The 17821-nt window shown below is 38.2% G+C and overlaps 1 protein-coding gene across 10 annotated transcripts in view; it reads right to left on the bottom strand.

Annotated features, from left to right (window-relative positions):
- The window catches only part of LOC134746291 (histone deacetylase 4), a 150401-nt gene that overhangs the window by 49240 nt on the left and 83340 nt on the right, over window positions 1–17821 (bottom strand). The window lies entirely within an intron of this gene.

Below are 17821 nucleotides of genomic sequence, written 5' to 3'. Positions count from 1 at the left end.
CATGTTACATACATATTACATACATACTTACATAGGTACATTGCAAGTTAAATAAAAGCTTGTAAAAATCGCATTATTTGGGCATACGTCAACTTGATTATCTTAGACCTTTAAATTAGCCTTTTAAACTTAAAGCAGATAAGTGTAGTAAAACTTCTTTTGCTTAAGAGGAAACGGGACCGTTGTTCCATACAAACGTAGTCCTCATTTTCCTCTCTGGATATTGACATTATGGAAAAAAAAATGACATAATTTGATGTTTATTAACCATAGCTATGCCCCTACGTTTGAGTTTTTTCGATGTTTTAATTATTGTAAAAGTTTAAGTGCTTAATTTGTATGTCATGTCCTTTTTATATTGGTGAGCAATAAAGATGATTTGTATTGTATTGTATGAGCGAAAAACAGATTTCATACAAGTTTTTAAATGCTCCACTTTCGTCTTAATCCTTAGCGCGAATCACTTATCAGAATAATGCAAATTCAGAAAGGCGATAAAGCATATATTGGATGAGTAAGTAAACTATAAATTCAGGAGTATTGTTATACAGATTTTTAAGGTAACTATCATACGCGTCACATCGCCAACAGTAAGTTGGTCCATTGGTGTTATGCCCTAGTTAATATGTATTTTGTGTTTGTATGGAAACTACTCGTAAACCACTGGAAAAAAAAAGTAAGGTGACATAATGAGGGCTAACGCGTATGAATTCGCCGCTAGGGGCGCTAGTGTAGATGGTGGTCTTTTCCATAGTTCGAAATGTCAAATGTCACTTGTCACTTCAATGACTGACAGCTTTTCTATAGTCTTTTGGACCACCATCAACAGAGGCGCCAACTGGTGAGCAAGAAAACGATAGCCCTCATTGGATTGACTTTGAATAGGTCATACATTGTATACAGCCTTCATTTTCAAATCTGTCGTACGAGACAGTGTTGAATATTTAAAAGGCGTCTGGTTATTTTTGTCTATAAATAACCCATTATTTGAATGTTTAACGAGAACAGTTGTTGAATGTATTAGGCCCCATACATTCCACGACTCTTCTGTTTCCGCACAGACTCTATAAGAGGTCCGGAGACCTTATAATTTGACATGCCTTGAGTATTATAAGGCAAATAGTTCACCCCCGCCGACCTCTGAATTTAATCATAACGTTAAAATATACACGTCTACAGTCTACATAATTATTACACAAATAAGCTGGCAACAATATCTGATACAATATTATACTACACAGTAAAATCTGCTAAGTACAGTCGAAGGCAAAAATATCGATCCAGACAAATGGCTCAAAAATATGTGAACACGACTTTATTGTCTAAGGTGAAATTGCGTACACATATTTTTGGAAACTTTGGAAATATATTTATGCCATTGACTGGACACTTAGTAATTCACCACAAAAACCACAAAACCACAACACAAACCACATAAACCACATATTTACTGGTTCTAAGAGGGCGACCGTACTGTATACGGCCCGAAAGAAAACGAGGCCATCAAAGGCCTCGGGAGGCGGTGGTCCGCAAACACGGACTGGTGCTGGTGGTGCTGCAGAAATAAAGCGCGAACGTTCCTACAGCCCACCGCTACAGCACAATGGCGGCAGACGGAGGAGTTGTTAAGTGGGTACACTTGGGCCCATTAGCCCAAAACAAGGAGTCCCACATAACCACTGGGGTTCGTATCCGCGCCCGAGTGGTATGCGTAATTGCATTTTTCCTCTCCTAAAAAAAGAAGATATTTACTAATGGTTTTAGCATTTACTAAGAGATATTGGTGTACAGTCGAAAAATATCGATCCAGACAAATGGCTCAAAAATATGTGAACACGACTTTATTGTCTAAGGTGTAAGAGCGTACACATATATTTGAAACTTTGGGAACGTATATATATTTATGCCCTTGACTGTACATTACGAGAAAGACAGAACAAGTAGCATGCTCCACTTAGCTCTCCCAATAGCCCCCTCGACTCTAAACTTAGTAATCGAATACCGAATATCTATTGCAGGTGTCATCCCACTATAACTTGAAAAGAACGCAATTCAAATCACATAACAACAGTAAAAAAACAGCAACCCTGCTCCCCCATTCCCCCCGCATGTAGGTCGTCGGGAGGGGGGTCGGCGGGGGTGGGGGTGCTCCAGGTCTATTTCGGGAGGGCTATATTTGGAGCCAGGGCCGGCCGGGTCCGCCCTTCGACTGTAACCTTAGGCCTAAGTGAGTGTAGGCTTCGCTGCGACGTGTAGGTTTTTGTGTTTAGTGGTGGAAAACGGTTTATTATTTCACATTAATTTATTGTTAGTTAACTTGGTTAATCCTATGCCTCTTTTAATGTCTATCGCCCTGAAAGCATATTTTGAAGTGCAATACTGACTCATCAAAACTCTTTATACACCCTCTCCTTGATTAAATCCGCCATCAAGAAAAGAGCGTACTCCCATCTTAAAACCAGCAACGCATTTGCAGCCCCTCTGGTGTTTCAGGTGTCCATGGGCGACGGCAGTATAACAATATCTTCGACTGGTTAGAATGATATTTTAGAATATATGACACAAAATATTAAATTTGACAGTCATGCCAGTTCAACAACTGTCAACTAATTAGGTTATGCACTCAAAAATAAAACCATCCATTTGGCGTCAATCCGCATCGAGACAAATTGCCGATCCAATCAAATATTCACAAAATATGCAAAAATAAAGTCCATTAGGGATTTAATTCAGGTTTTGAAGACCTCATTAAACCTATTTCTGGCTGTCCCAGTTATTGAGAAGACTAATTGATATGAATTTAGAGCGCCTAATTTGAGATTGATAGGAGCTACGCTAGCTTTATATAAATTCAATATACGCGATATAATCCGTTTTCATAGTTTTATTTCATAGTTTATGTAGCAGATACCATAGCTAAAAAATTACAGCGAATTTAAGTTTTTCATACAAAACTTGTTTTTGCTCTATTTCGTTCGTATTATAAACTGGAGCTTCATAAACTAATTACACTTCATAAACGACCTACATAAATAAACAAAATTAAGTATCTAAAAATAATATTTCAATTGCGCGCAATAGTATTTTATACAATCGTGATATAATAGAGAGCTTTTCAGTCGAGTACCGTGTTTAAGCAACGAAGCTTGCTGAGTTGCTTAAGTTAAGGTACGAGATTGAAAAGCTTGATTATATCACTATTGTATACGATACTTTTTCTACGAGACAAAAAAATTATACTTTCGACTAGTAGAATCATATAGGTAAGCAAACCAAAAGTATACAGCTAAGATACGCGAACTGCCGCAGCCCGCGATACCTTCATACTTGTACTCGCCCCGGCCGCCGAGCCCGGCGCCCCCGGCGGGTTGGTCAACGACACCTCCTCGAAACTCATGAGGCCCTGGTACCTGCTCCTTGCTAAATTCAATTTTAAGACTGTTTTTTCCTCGATTTTAGCCACCGTAGCCTATGGAGACTAACAAGCAACGCTAAGCGGTTCTCGTAGGGTATGGATGTTGCTATATGAAGGGTGTCACATGCGCGTTTCTTATGAAGCAATTGTTTCTACTACAACATAAAATAAAAATTTTGTTGTCCAACCAATCACAAAGCAGATGCGACGCAGCAGTGTGTTTATGTAGGCTAATTTGCATTGAATCGAGTCTCCTTAAAAAAGAAATATTTTATCGAAATGTATGAAGTTCTATTTTCAAAATTGTTATAATTGACTAAACCGTATCGATAAAATTCTTATGCTTGAGTCGGAAGTGCCATAGACTATCCAACGTTGAAAAGAGTAATGTTGTAGTGTTGCATCTGAAGTTGTAATACACAGATTATACTCGACGAGTAGAAAATAGTACATTATTGTCGAGGCTCGGAAGTAGCTACTTGCTGGCTGAGGATTCGTTTTAAACGGACGACCTTGGGAGTCCGTTTAATTGAATCCGAAGCCAGCAAGTAGCCTTCCAGCCGAGTCATATATAGTGCTTTTCTCAAAAATGGCCCAATAAATACAAATATAATATAAATATTTTACAGAAGCAACGTTCTTATGTATATATTTTCACAGAAAAAAGTAAAAAGATTTGCTTTGCCGCCTTTTTATTTTTTAAATTAAAAATAGAAGTGTATTTTTCTGCTGAAAATACGCCAACCTATTTGAGACACCTAAATAGTCGCGGTACCAACATTATAATAATAAGTACTGATCATCTGTTTGGCTGTTTAATGGACCCATGCCTTCATTTGATATGGCCACTTCAACTTTTAAAAAGTTTGGAACTCGACAAATAATGGAATTCATATGCAACATTGCAGTCCCGAAATCGAGACTGCAATGTTTTTAACTTTTTAATTTTTTGACTCACCATAAACTACGCACTTCGCGACCTACTTTTTAACCGGCAACGTCGACTTTGCCGTCCATTTTTGAGAAAAAATATATGCAGTATCAGTATCTGACCGATAAGGTTATTTCATCTCATGTGCTGTATTTTCGGCGCCACGGCATTGAAACTCGGTTAAATCTTTATCAAATACGAATGTTATCTAAATTAAAGTATTGATACGATTAGGCTTATGTTGTTCTATTTCCGAATGGTTTTATTATTTATTTAATACGCCGAACTTCAAGGCGAACGGCTAGAGTAAGATTTTGATGATTTATAACTCGTATAAATAATGTTCGCAATAAAAATGGCAGGCCGCGTAAATACCGCGTAGCGCTACGGCCTACGGCGTAGCACCCTCTACGTTGCTACGCGCTCACGAAGCCGCATTAGACCTAACAGAGGTGTATTCTAATAATATTTTTTTCACTTCTCATGCTCTAAAAGTGCTTCATATTAGACCTGAAAAGCGGGGCAAAAATCGTATTTTAGCCCCTAGGGAAAATGTGTATACATATTTTTGATTTAGAAAACACTTCACAACAGCCAATCACAGCATTCACAGCACTCATCGGCAGTTAATCGGAACTGTGGGTTTTTTATTGGTACGTATACTGTGGTAATTATTTAACTACTAGCTTTTGCCCGCGACTTCGTCTGCGTGGACTTAGTAACCGCAGCTAGAGTAAGAATAGCGCCTGGAGAAAATCTCATAGCAATCTAAATTTGAGCATATTATGCACACAAATTAGCAGGCACTTCGTTAATTATCTCAATTCCACCCCGCTTTTTACTTTCTTAAGGGATGATTTTCGGGATAAAAACTATCCTATGTCCTTCTCAGGGACTCAACCTATCTCTATGCCAAATTTCATCTAAATTGGTTCAGCGGTTTAAGCGTGAAGAGGGAACACACAGACAGACAGACAGACAGACAGACAGACAGACTTTCGCATTTATAATATTAGTATGGATGGATTTAAGAGAAACTTCGTATTTGGTATTAACCAATTAGAATACAGATATATTAAAAATCACCAATTAGAATACGTAATTCATATTTCAAGACATAAGGTGTTTTATAGTTCCTACTTTACTTTTACGTTTTCGTAAGGCTACGCTCGTAGCCCATCCCAGCGTTTTCCCGCTTTGTATAAGAAAGCGACTACGAACGCCGCCGAGCGGGTTTCCGGCACTCAATGTGTTAATTTAGAACTATAATATACTATAACAAAGATATATATAACTCCGTAATAGATGGATACAGTCTAAGGAAAAAACGTGCCTCGAAAATCAAGAAAATTTGATTCTCGTTCAGAGGGCGCTACTAGCTTTGGCCTACTGTCGTATAGATGGCGTTGACGGTTTCGTTTGTTATTTAACAATTTTAACGCATATCAGTGAAAGAACATGGGTCAAAATCATAAAAATAATTAATGCAAATAAAAAAAATCATTTATCCATATTTAAATACATTTTATCGTATTTTTATAAACCTTCATTTTTAGTTTTAAAGTGTGTCGACAGATGGCAGTGAATTTACTGGGGTTACAAAATTTACTATGACAGTACCGCTCTAGGATAAGTTACTCTATGACTATAATCAAACCGGTTACCTGTTTCTAGGATGTATATGGCGATGACTAGCGAAATTTATTGCTTTTTATAAATACCTAACGACTTCTTTACTTTTATGATAATTATATTTGTCCTTGGCATTCTTAGCGCCTTAAACCTGCGCAATTTACATAATAAACCAATAATAATGTAACATTTTTATTATAAATATTAAATTAATAATGATTAATTGTTTGGTCTTGGTGTTTAGAAACTTTTAGCTAAATAATAAACTAAATACAAAGATAAAAGATTAAACTTGAGAATTGATTTAAATCTGCAAACGATCCGAACGAAAAAGAACGATCCATTTTTCGAAAAGAAAAACAAGGCTGCCAACGCTAACGTAGAACGAACTTTTTTATTCAATACTGTACAGTTTGATCCATCAACAATGCCCCCCTCCCCCCGCGATAAAAATAGAACATCGGCTTCGGCGCGACAACTGAAGGACGCGCCCCGCCCTCTTCTACCCGTCGCTTTCTCACCACCCGCTCCCGCTACGGGTCAGAGTGAAATGGAAAAACAAAACGCGAATTACCGAGAGTTTTAAAAATAGAACACTCACGCGAGCCACGAAACGTGCTGCGTCTAATTTATTCGCGGAAACAAGCGGTTTTGTGGCGATTTTTCGACTATAAACGTTGCATGATGGTGCAATTTTTTGTGAGCTACTAGCTATTACCACAGGGAGGACACGCCATGAAGACGCGCACGAAGGGTTCCGTACCATTAGGCAAAAAAATCACGTTTGTTGTATGGGAGCCCCATTTAAATATTTATTTTATTCTGTTTTTAGTATTTGAAGTTATAGCAGGCGTGTCTGACTCCGCGATTTCGTCGCGTCGCTACAAGTACCTGCGGCCGCCTCAATTTTGAGGTTTTGCCATAGTAATTGCCGCACACCGCTATGGAACGGACGCCTGCACGCGCTTGCGCCGCCTTGCGCGTAGTAGTCGCATTTTGTTAGGGAGTGAGTCTTCTGTACCTAGTACTATTATATATTCTGTGGTATAGCGGCAACAGAAATACATCACCCAAATTTCAACTGTCTAAGCTATCACGGTTCATTAGATACAGCCTCGTGACAGACGGACAATGAAGTCTATGTAAATTTTGATTAAAGCTTAAATAATACCGCCATAAGAGTATACAATTTATTGACTGACGAAATTAAAAGTATAGATTTTAAAACTTTTGACAAAGCAGTTAAAGAATATTTTTTTAAACCGTCCTTTTTACTCCATAAATGAATACTATGATAAGTTTTTTGACCAATGTACCTGACATCTTTTTTATTATTAATCTAACGCATTTTGTTCTTCTATCTATAATAATCTGATATTTGATTTGACATTTTTTTTTACATAGTTTTTATTATTTGTGATCCTTATATTAATGTATTTATTTTTAAACTTACCTGTCTAATTTTAAGTTATGTGTGTGTGTATTATTATTTCTAATATGTATTGTTGTGATCTCTGTTTTTTTTTAATTGTATTTGCATGCATTTTTATGTGTTTGACGCAAATAAATAAATGAAATGAAATGAAAATGAAAAGTCTTAGTAAGTCCCGTTTTTACCCTACGGATAACGGAACCCTAAAAAGGACCGTTCTTGTCGCGCATCTAACCCCAACAGAACTAGCCGGCTACTGCAAACACTGAAATTTGAAGAACGTCTATCTCCGTCTCTATTGCTCTTGCAATAATTAAATTAAATTAAATTAAATTAAATAATTATTTATTTTCAGGCATGGCCCATAGAGGTGTTAGTAACAAAAGAAAAACTTAAATACTAATGTTAAAAAGTACAATTAATTAAAACCTACCATGCACATCAATAACTTAGAGCTAGGACTAAATACCGGGTGAGCCGTACTTATTTATAACACATAAAACATTTACTATTCCATTAAAATTTAAAATTTTACTAGTATGATAATCATAGACATGTCAATAATTAGAATAATTCATAAAATAGCAGCAAAATTATACATATAAAATTAATAAAATTACAATTATTATATTATTTAATCAGATTTGGTCATGTATAGAATATAAATAAATTAGAAATAATAAATAATATTAATGATAATGTAACGAAAGGGACGCAGATAGGTGGTAGCGCCTGTGAAAGCAGTATTATTGGTCACGTAAGGACCAAACGAGTATTTAAATTTAATCGGTATGAAGGTGCAAGAGATCGGAGTGACTTGAAGAATTGCTTTGACTAATGGTCTAACGGAACGTTTGCCAAATGTGACCAAGCGTGACAAGGAGGGGGGAGGGGTAAAAAAAACCTAAAAAAGTCGTGTGACCTAATTAATGGATGACCCCGAAGGCCCATCCTTATTTTTATAAATTTGTTTTCTTATGTTTAATATGCTTGCAGTATAGTTTATGGACTTATGGTACTAGGCAATATGGACGCAAAATGTGAACCTAAATATTCATAATTATGAATGTATGAGTTTGAAAGTAGGCCAGCTTAAGAAACGGGCCTTCTTTGGCGCAGTTCTGGTTTGGTTTTGGTTAAAATTACAAAAAAACCCCAAACCAAGTCAAAGATCAAACACCTAAAAGCAATATATTTTCGAAAACTACGAACGAACTTTATTGTATTCGAATCAATTACTGAAAGGCATTAGAATTTTAATCTGACTACTGGCAGTACTGGCTATTTGCGAAGTGCGTGGTGGGGAAAGTGCGACCGGCAACGCACGGCTGTACTCAGCCTAAGATAACCATACGACTGCGAGCACGGCAAGTCTCGATGTACAGTGCCATCAGATATATCGGAGTGGCCGAGGTGCTCAAAAATATCTGAACACGACTCTAACGCCTTGACAATAGAGGCGTGTTCAGATATTTTTGAGCACCTCGACCGCTCCGATATATCTGATGGCGACTGTACTGCTCGTTAATTCCTTTTAAACATTCAGTCATTAATCATAACAGAGATGGGCCGAATATTCGGTATTCGGCATATTTTTCAATGTTCGTATTCAGCCAAATAGTTCGGTTCGAAGTGCCGAATATTTACCGAATAACCAAATTTTTTTTTAAGCTAGCGGTAGCTGGCGCGGTTGCACTTCAGGTCAGGCATGAGACGGTTCCGTTTCTTTTCATAAACATTCCCGGCCGGTCCAGAGGGGAAGGGTCAAAAACACGTGCGGAGTGCAGATCGTGGACCTGTATGAACTTGTATTCAGCGTTTTAGGCAGTTTTAGCCCAACCAAATATTCATAATTCATAATTCTTTATTGCAACCATGGTACAGTATAGATGTAAATTATAACATACAATGTCTCACATGGACCCTGTAAGGGCACAGCATATCAATAGCTTACTCATAATATTTTATTATTATATTTTTTATTGTATTGTATGTAGCAAATTATTAATTTATCTAAAAAAATATCAGGTCATAAAACAATTATTCTAATTACACATGAAATCATTAATAAATGTATTATAATAAATAAATTATTGTACAATATTCATATTATAAAATTGTTTTGTTATAAATTTAGGTATGTATGTCATAGTAATTTAAATAAGTATGTCATTGTTTTAATAAATTACTTAGAAGGTGTCTGTAACATTATCATTAAAAAAGTCCTTTAAGTCGTAGTAGCATTTATTTATTAGAAAGTCTTTCAACATTTTATTAAATTGTTTCTCATTTGCTTCAGCTTTAATGTCGTTTTTAAGGTGGTTATATATTCGGTTCGGTATCGGTATGATCTGAACCGAATATTCGAATTCGGCAAAGTCCATATTCGGCCCATCTCTACATAACATTATGACGACTGCAAATGGCATGCGGACGTGTACCATTGTACCGCGACCATACCGGTCTGGCCTAGCGGGTAGTGACCCTGTCACCCTGCCCGTGAAGCCAATGGTCCTGTGTTCGAATCCCTGTAAGGGCATTTATTTGTGTGACGAGCACAGATATTTGTTCCCGAGTCATGGGTGTTTTCTATGTATAGTATATATATCGTCACCTAGCACCAATAGTACCTAACCCCAAATCTGTGTAAGATGTCCCCTAATATTTATGTGTGTGTGAAGTTGTGAACTGTGCGAACGGCTTTAGATAACCATACGACTGCGAGCACGGCAAGCCTCGAGGGTAAGTGCACGGCGCGCTAATGCGCCCGCTGGCGCGCGCCCAACTCGCTTTTCTCGGCTTTCGGTACAAAGGCAGATCATAAAGTTATGACGACTGCAGATGTCATTTCATGTTGCATCTGTGTGTCACAAGAGATTAAAGAGAAACTTGAGCAAGACTATGATAAGTATTTTAAATTGTTTTCCTATCGAGAGCACATTTTATGTATTAAACATATTAGTAACGGGTCACTCACGTATTTTAACTCGAAAACGCTCGACATGTTTCACTCCGTACCGAGGAACGTCATCAGGAGCTTGCGTCGACGGTGACGGATCGGCGCAGACTGCGGGCCGCAGCCCTCCGCGCCCGATGACTCGGCGCGGGCGCCGGTGGCGGCAGGGGGGACGAGAAACTACCTTCGTTTACGGCATTATTGTCAAAAGATAGATACATACATTTTATGTGTTTATGTAACCAATCACAAATCAACCTAGGTAGGAATCACCACTAGCGACATAACTATTTGAAATGTGGGTAAACCTTTGACCTATATCGTGTCCAAAAACCTTTAATTTATTTACAAACAAAACCGTTATTAGTCTATTTTTAAACATCCAGAAATTATTATATATTAACCGTAAAATCACCTAACTAATAGCTCAGGACTACTATTACTGTCCACAAGTTCAACAAGTAAGTATATCAACACCAATATTCTTTCTTAGTGTTGCCTGTTTTATTTCCTTTTGTGAATATTTTGCCGTAGAACTCCGTCATTTAAATATTCACACCTGAATGGACGCGGAACTCGGACTCGGTTGGTTTAGGACCATAAATTGGTTCTTTTGGACCTACTTTATGGTACCCATCAAAATACACTATTTTAACTCATTCCGCGTCCAACAACGCATCCTCGAGGAACACCGTCTATTCGACTATTAAATTCGTTCCATTTCCAAGTTCTATTTCAGTTGGCGATGCGTTCGCTATTTCCATCCAGCTATATGTAGCCGCGACGGGAAACATTCTCCATTAGGAATCGGTCTGTTTGTTTTATAACAGGTTAGCCTCTGCACGCGACTTCGTGCGTATAAGACTTTACAGTACATCTGGTGCTAGGGTGCTACATTACGACACCAGGTGCTACAATAAGCACATTACGTGACTACGTTGAAAATTTAAAGGGCCATATGTACAGTGCTGGACAAAAAGAATCATACACTTCCAGGAAACGAAAAGTATAAGTGTATATACTTTATTATACAACTTCTTTTGTGAACTTCGCTTCGTGTTGGTATATATAGAAAACTTATAACATGTAATGAGCTATATACTAAAACATATTTCAGTGATTATAATAATCTTGTCTTCTAGAGCGTGATTATACTTTGACTGTCATTTTACTCTGGACAAAATAAATAATACGAACGCTTTACGAGAGATAATAAATACAATAACCAGGTGGAATTAATAACAAATGCCTCATTGTACTATTTTTGACAATTCTCAGTCATTTTCATATATTACTTAAATGTTCAAGATGTCAGGAAAACAGATTTCCATTGATGTTCGCAATCTGATTATACGTCATAGGCAAAAGAAAATTTCGTGTCGAAAAATTGCCGTAAAATATTCAATCTCGGTTGGAACTGTACATTCGGAAAAAACCGGCCAAGTCCGAGTCGGACTTGCGCACCGAGGGTTCCGTACTTTTTAGTATTTGTTGTTATAGCGGCAACAGAAATACATTATCTGTGAAAATTTCAACTGCCTAGCTATCACGATTCATGAGATACAGCCTAGTGACAGACAGACGGACAGACGGACAGCGGAGTCTTAGTAATGGGGTCCCGTTTTTACCCTTTGGGTACGGAACCCTAAAAACGTTAAAAACAGGGAACTGTGGCGAACTTGCCTGGAGCCGGGCGCAGGCGATCAACAAATCAATGGGATGATGCTAGTATTGTTCGATGCGTGCGTGAAATCCAAAAATATATTTGAATTGAACCTTAGAGTACTGGAAGTAACGAATGACATTTAGAATTGATGGAATAATGACTTCTGAACCACTACTACTAGGACTAATTACTATATATATATGTACATATTATATGTACATTATTATAACGATATAATATGTTTTTATAGTTCTTTTTTTTACAAACAATCACGCAAAAACTAAATAACGCTGTAACAAAGCATATGGAATCACGTTTTTTCGAGAACATGAATGACGCATGTACAAGTCGCCATCAGATATATCTGAGCGGCCGAGGTGCTCACAAATATCTGAACACGCCTCTATTGTCAAGGCGTTAAGAGTGCGTGTTCAGATATTTATGAGCACCACGGCCTCCGATATATCTGATGGCGAGTGTACACTTTTTGGCAATGCTCGTTGACAGGTAATGCAGCGGCGGGAGAAAACTGATTTGTTTTGTTTGATGTTGATGTTATGTTTTTATTTAAGCACCTTTTCCGCGAACACTGCGGTGAATTTATATTTGTTGCGTGTTTTCAGGTGAACTTGTGTACTGTGTAGTACAGTCGCCATCAGATATATCGGAGCGGCCAAGGTGCTCACAAATATCTGAACACGCCTCTATTGTCAAGGCGCTAGGTGCTTGTTCAGATATTTGTGAGCACCTCGGCCGCTCCGATATATCTGATGGCGACTGTACAATCAGCATCTAAAGTAACGTACCAGATTATGAGTTAAAAGTATCTAACTTAGTTCTAAAGCTTAACAATGAGAGATACCTATGTATTTATATATAGAACTGTTAAACTGTTGCTGATACCTTTGAACGCAAGCTGTCGAGATATTTGTCTATTTGGAAAAATACTCGAGGGTCGCAGATACTTTTGGCGCGTTGTTTCATACGCTACTATTCATGCTGACTGTCAACTTCGAGATAGTACTGGTAAAGTAAGTCTCAGCGTTTAGAATACAAACCTTTGAGACGACACAGTTCTTAGAGAGTATAACAGTGTTAGAAGAAAAACTATAATTATCACAAGAATCGGGGCTTCAATTGTTTTCGTAATTTCGAGTTACATTACAGTTTTTATACCTAAATAATAGCGGCTATAGCGTTCCCGATGTTCTTGGCCGTTTTTTTATTGAATTCCATTCAATTGCACTTATACTTTAATCGTCAAGTTAAAGTTTGGGTTCTTTTAAGCTTATTGGACATTTGGAAAGGAACACAACAAACGTTAAATGTCGACAACTGCCAGAAAGACAAGTCAGCCAACTCAAAACAAAAGAAGACACGCGACACAACTAATTTCAAACATGCGTTGTGATGTCATGAAACAACTTTGGTACGTGGGAAGTTGGATCAACAATAAAAACAATAACTAACAGTAACTTCTAGTTGACTGATTCAGATCTAAGCAAATACGCAATGGCGCACAGAAGTCTCACTGTCTAACAAACCCGGCTCTAATACGGGTTTTCGGGATAGTATAGAAAGAGACCTCAAGAAAGCCCAGGTGCCCCAACAGACAATCCAAGATCGTAGGACTTGGCGCAGGACAGTGAAGAGACCCGACCCCAAATAATGGGATCAGGAGAGGAAGAAGGAAGGAGAAGCAGGATTTTCATTTCGGCTCTCTAAAGGACTTGTCAGATTTGCGTCGTCGGACCTTTCAATAATTCCCGGAATATGTAAAAGGGTAGGTCGAGGAGCGAAGGAAAGTAAGCCTTGACAATAATCGAAATGCTCTGAAGGCCCGATCACCTACAGCCTACCTATCACTACGTAGACGGAGTCCTGACATGTCCTGACATACATACGAGCACTTCAGACGAAGATTGGCTCTTGCAGTCACACGAGAGCGCACGAGCGGGCGGACTAGCTTAGTTCCCGCACCTAAGGAATGTCATGCAGTTGCTGTGCTCGATATCGGCTGGGAAGAGACGGACATTAACTGATTATATTATACCCCACCTTTTTATCAAATTTCGTTATTTAAATATCACTTCTACTCAAAATCATGAGCTCATTCTGTCCTTTAAAAAAATACCTTATATCTTCAAGTATTCGTTAATGTCTAATTTGTTAAAGCCACAAAAACTTATATAGACCGCAATAGACCGTAACCAAACGGACTGAAAAGTAAGGTGAACAATAGTCAACAATAGTGTGTTTGATCGGGCGCCACGTGGGAGTCCTTGATCGCAGGAAGGCGCCGGGAATAAGCACGCCAACGGATTTTATGGGCTCCGAAATAGCGCGCCCGACTTAGAACGGCGGCAGCGAGCGGGCGGGCTGCGATTGCTACTGCGTTTTTACTTTCATAAATTACCTTACAAACCAAACTAAAAGAAAGCAGACTTAGATGGTACGACCACATAATGAGAGATGATAATTTCCCACAAAATCCCTGGGAAGAGGAAGACCTCTCGACACATTGGGGTCCAATATGTCAACGTCAAATGTCAAACAACAAGCGTAAAGGACGCACTTATGCGGAGGAGATGGGTGTATGGATCATGTATTCATGTGTTGTCTGTTGAAGCTCAGTGGCGCCCTCAATAATTTTCTACAATTTGTTGTCGGACTATAAGTAAATACAGTAATATATATGAGTGGTTTATGTAAATTACGCGTTTCCGCGGTCACAGCTGCAAACTGTGGACGCTATTATCATCACCTTTCATCGGCGATTATTTTTACAATATCTATATATATTAAGTTTAGATCATTGACATGGAGGCGAATGGATTTGGATGTAATTTGGCATTCAAATCAAATAACACAGGCTACTTTTTGTCTCGAATTTCAGCTCTTAGCAGCTAGAGGGGGTAGAAATAGTCATCGGAATAAAATACATAGATTATTTTAACATTGACAGTTTAATGACTTCTAAGCAAACTAAGTTACGGGCAAAAGCAAAATATGTATTATAAATTATTTATAATAAACGAGTAGGTAGTTTATGTAAATTCCCGCTGTATGTTTCCTTGGCACGGCGCGACCCCGTGGTCGCCGTTAATATCATCGCCTTTCATCGGTGATTATTTATATTGAAGTGTGAATTATGCGAGTTTGAATAAATAAACCATATATAGTGAAAAAACCGGCCAAGTGCGAGTCGGACTCGCGCACCGAGGGTTCCGTACTTTTTAGTATTTGTTGTTAAAGCGGCAACAGAAATACATCATCTGTGAAAATTTCAACTGTCTAGCTATGGTTCATGAGATACAGCCTGGTGACAGACTTACAGCGGCATCTTAGTAATAGAGGGTCCCGTTTTTACCCTTTGGGTACTGAACCCTAAAAAACACTGTTTACGTTTTCCAGTTTATTTACGGATAGGTTAGGTTAGAATACAGTCGGTGCCCTATCATAAATATTCACTTTTCTATACAGTTAGTATATAAATTAATAGGCACTTGTTGTACAGTCGCCATCATATATATCGGAGCGGCCGAGGGACTCAAAAATATCTGAACACGCACCTAGCGCCATGACAATGAGGGCTAACGCGTATGAATTCGCCGCTAGGGGCGCTAGTGTAGATGGTGGTCTTTTCCATAGTTCGAAATGTCAAATGTCACTTGTCACTTCAATGACTGACAGCTGTTCTTTAGTCTTTTGGACCACCATCAACAGAGGCGCCATACCGAACATTCTCCTCACGCGTGAAAGTCAAAAAAAAGACATTGGCAAATTCACCCTGTGCAAAATTGCGGGGAGTAAAAGCCAGATAAGAGGAAAAAAAAAAAAAAACAGGCGCCAACTGGTGAGCAAAACAACGATAGCCCTCATAGAGGCGTGTTCAGATATTTGTGAGCACCACGACCGCTCCGATATATCTGATGGCGACTATACGCGATTTTATTACGTGCAAAAATAGTCAATATTATTCATTTGTAGTGCCTTATTTATATGTTAGAATATCAAATTGTGTGATAGTTAGAAAAGAAAAAAGTAAGAACATATAAACCGAAATTTTGATACAAGATCATACCTAAAACGATTTCATGTACGAGGTGTTTTTTTCAACCCTTAGCCATATTTTGCGAGATGAGCAACTTTTACTGTGGGACCAATTTTGGAATCTTTCTCTTGCTCGGGTTTCACAACGACTCCCCCCCCCCCCTTAACCCTTGAACCAAATAACTATTATCGTCATTTAGGTTCGATGCCACGCCAACCAACAATGATTTCACGCTGAATTTAACGCATCTTTATCTCTTTATTATGACATCTCAACGACTCCATCCGCATTGTATACGCTATCGAAGATAACAAAACGACAAAATTCGTAACGATATGTATTAAAGGATCGACTAAAGCTATTCACATCGATAAATATCGTCGCTATACTTACTCAACCTCATATCTGCAACGATCATTTGATGGAAATGTCGCTTTTCTTTCATTCGGAATACGGGTGTTTTTGTCATCAAATGAGTGTTGCAGATGCGAGGTTGAGTAAGTATAGCGGCGATATGGCGCCGCATCTACCACACAATACAAAGCTCCAACAAGAAACTAGAAATATACCCTCGTTAGCAAGAATAGCGCGAGAAAGTACCTATCGACCAGCTATTATTGTCGGCCTATTCGGCTCCAGCAAATGTACTCTTTGTCCGGATATTTTTAGAACAGGTCTCCGGTTATTTCCATGCATTATGCATGGCCTGCCGCGGCTAAAATTAAAGCGCCTAAAGGGGATTGGCTGCAGTTGGTTGTATGTTGTATTGTTAGAGTGTTAGAGCAGTTCGCAGGATTGTACGGTTTGTAGAGTAAAAATAACTAGGTAAAATAACGAATCACTTTTTGTGCCAAAGCTTTGCCAAAAAGCAATGCGTCGTAATCTCGTAATAGGGTTGTTGACACATGTTAAATTTTATAACTAAATCTAGTTAAATATACCTATATATAAAATGAGCAATTTATCGCAATAAATTGAAAACTTTAAAAAATTATGGGCATAATAGAAAAATACAAGACCTTATAACGCTTCGAAATTATTATTTTTTCAAACATTTAGAGGAAAAAAAAATTGTACATTCGATTCCGCGTACATTTTACTAAAGATATGTATAGCAACAATATACATAAACGCAATATTTCACCGACAGAATCGCAATTTCCTTGCTTTGTTATAGCGACGTTAAATCGTGACGTCACGATGTATTGCCATTTTGTTAGAAGCGTTTCGTCAGTAGTGCGGGTGCCAGACTTTGACCATCATTTGTGACTTTTGTATTGCTTTAAGGCAATGGGTCCCATACAGACATTTGATCCTCAAAGCAAACCTGATCGACTGATACCATTAACAAAAATTTGTCAACTACCCAATTCTCGTAATATTTATTTGTAAAATAGTTTAGGGAAAACGGAATATAAAAATCCATCTATTCTCGAAAAACCGGCCAAGTGCGAGTCGGACTCGCGCACCGAGGGTTCCGTAATTTTTAGTACCTATTTGTTGTTAAAGCGGCAACAGAAATACATCATCTGTGAAAATTTCAACTGTCTAGCTATCACGGTTCATGAGATACAGCCTGGTGACAGACGTACAGCGGAGTCTTAGTAATAGGGTCCCGTTTTTACCCTTTGGGTACGGAACCCTAAAAAATGGCATATAAATGAATGACTTATGAATTTGACTGCCAGTTTACATTTTATTGAGAGATTATTGTGGGTTGGATCCTTTTTCCCTA

The sequence above is a fragment of the Cydia strobilella genome, chromosome 12 (genome assembly GCF_947568885.1).
Source record: "Cydia strobilella chromosome 12, ilCydStro3.1, whole genome shotgun sequence".
In the NCBI taxonomy this organism is placed as follows: domain Eukaryota; kingdom Metazoa; phylum Arthropoda; class Insecta; order Lepidoptera; family Tortricidae; genus Cydia; species Cydia strobilella.
This window is presented reverse-complemented; position numbering and strand designations above follow the sequence as displayed.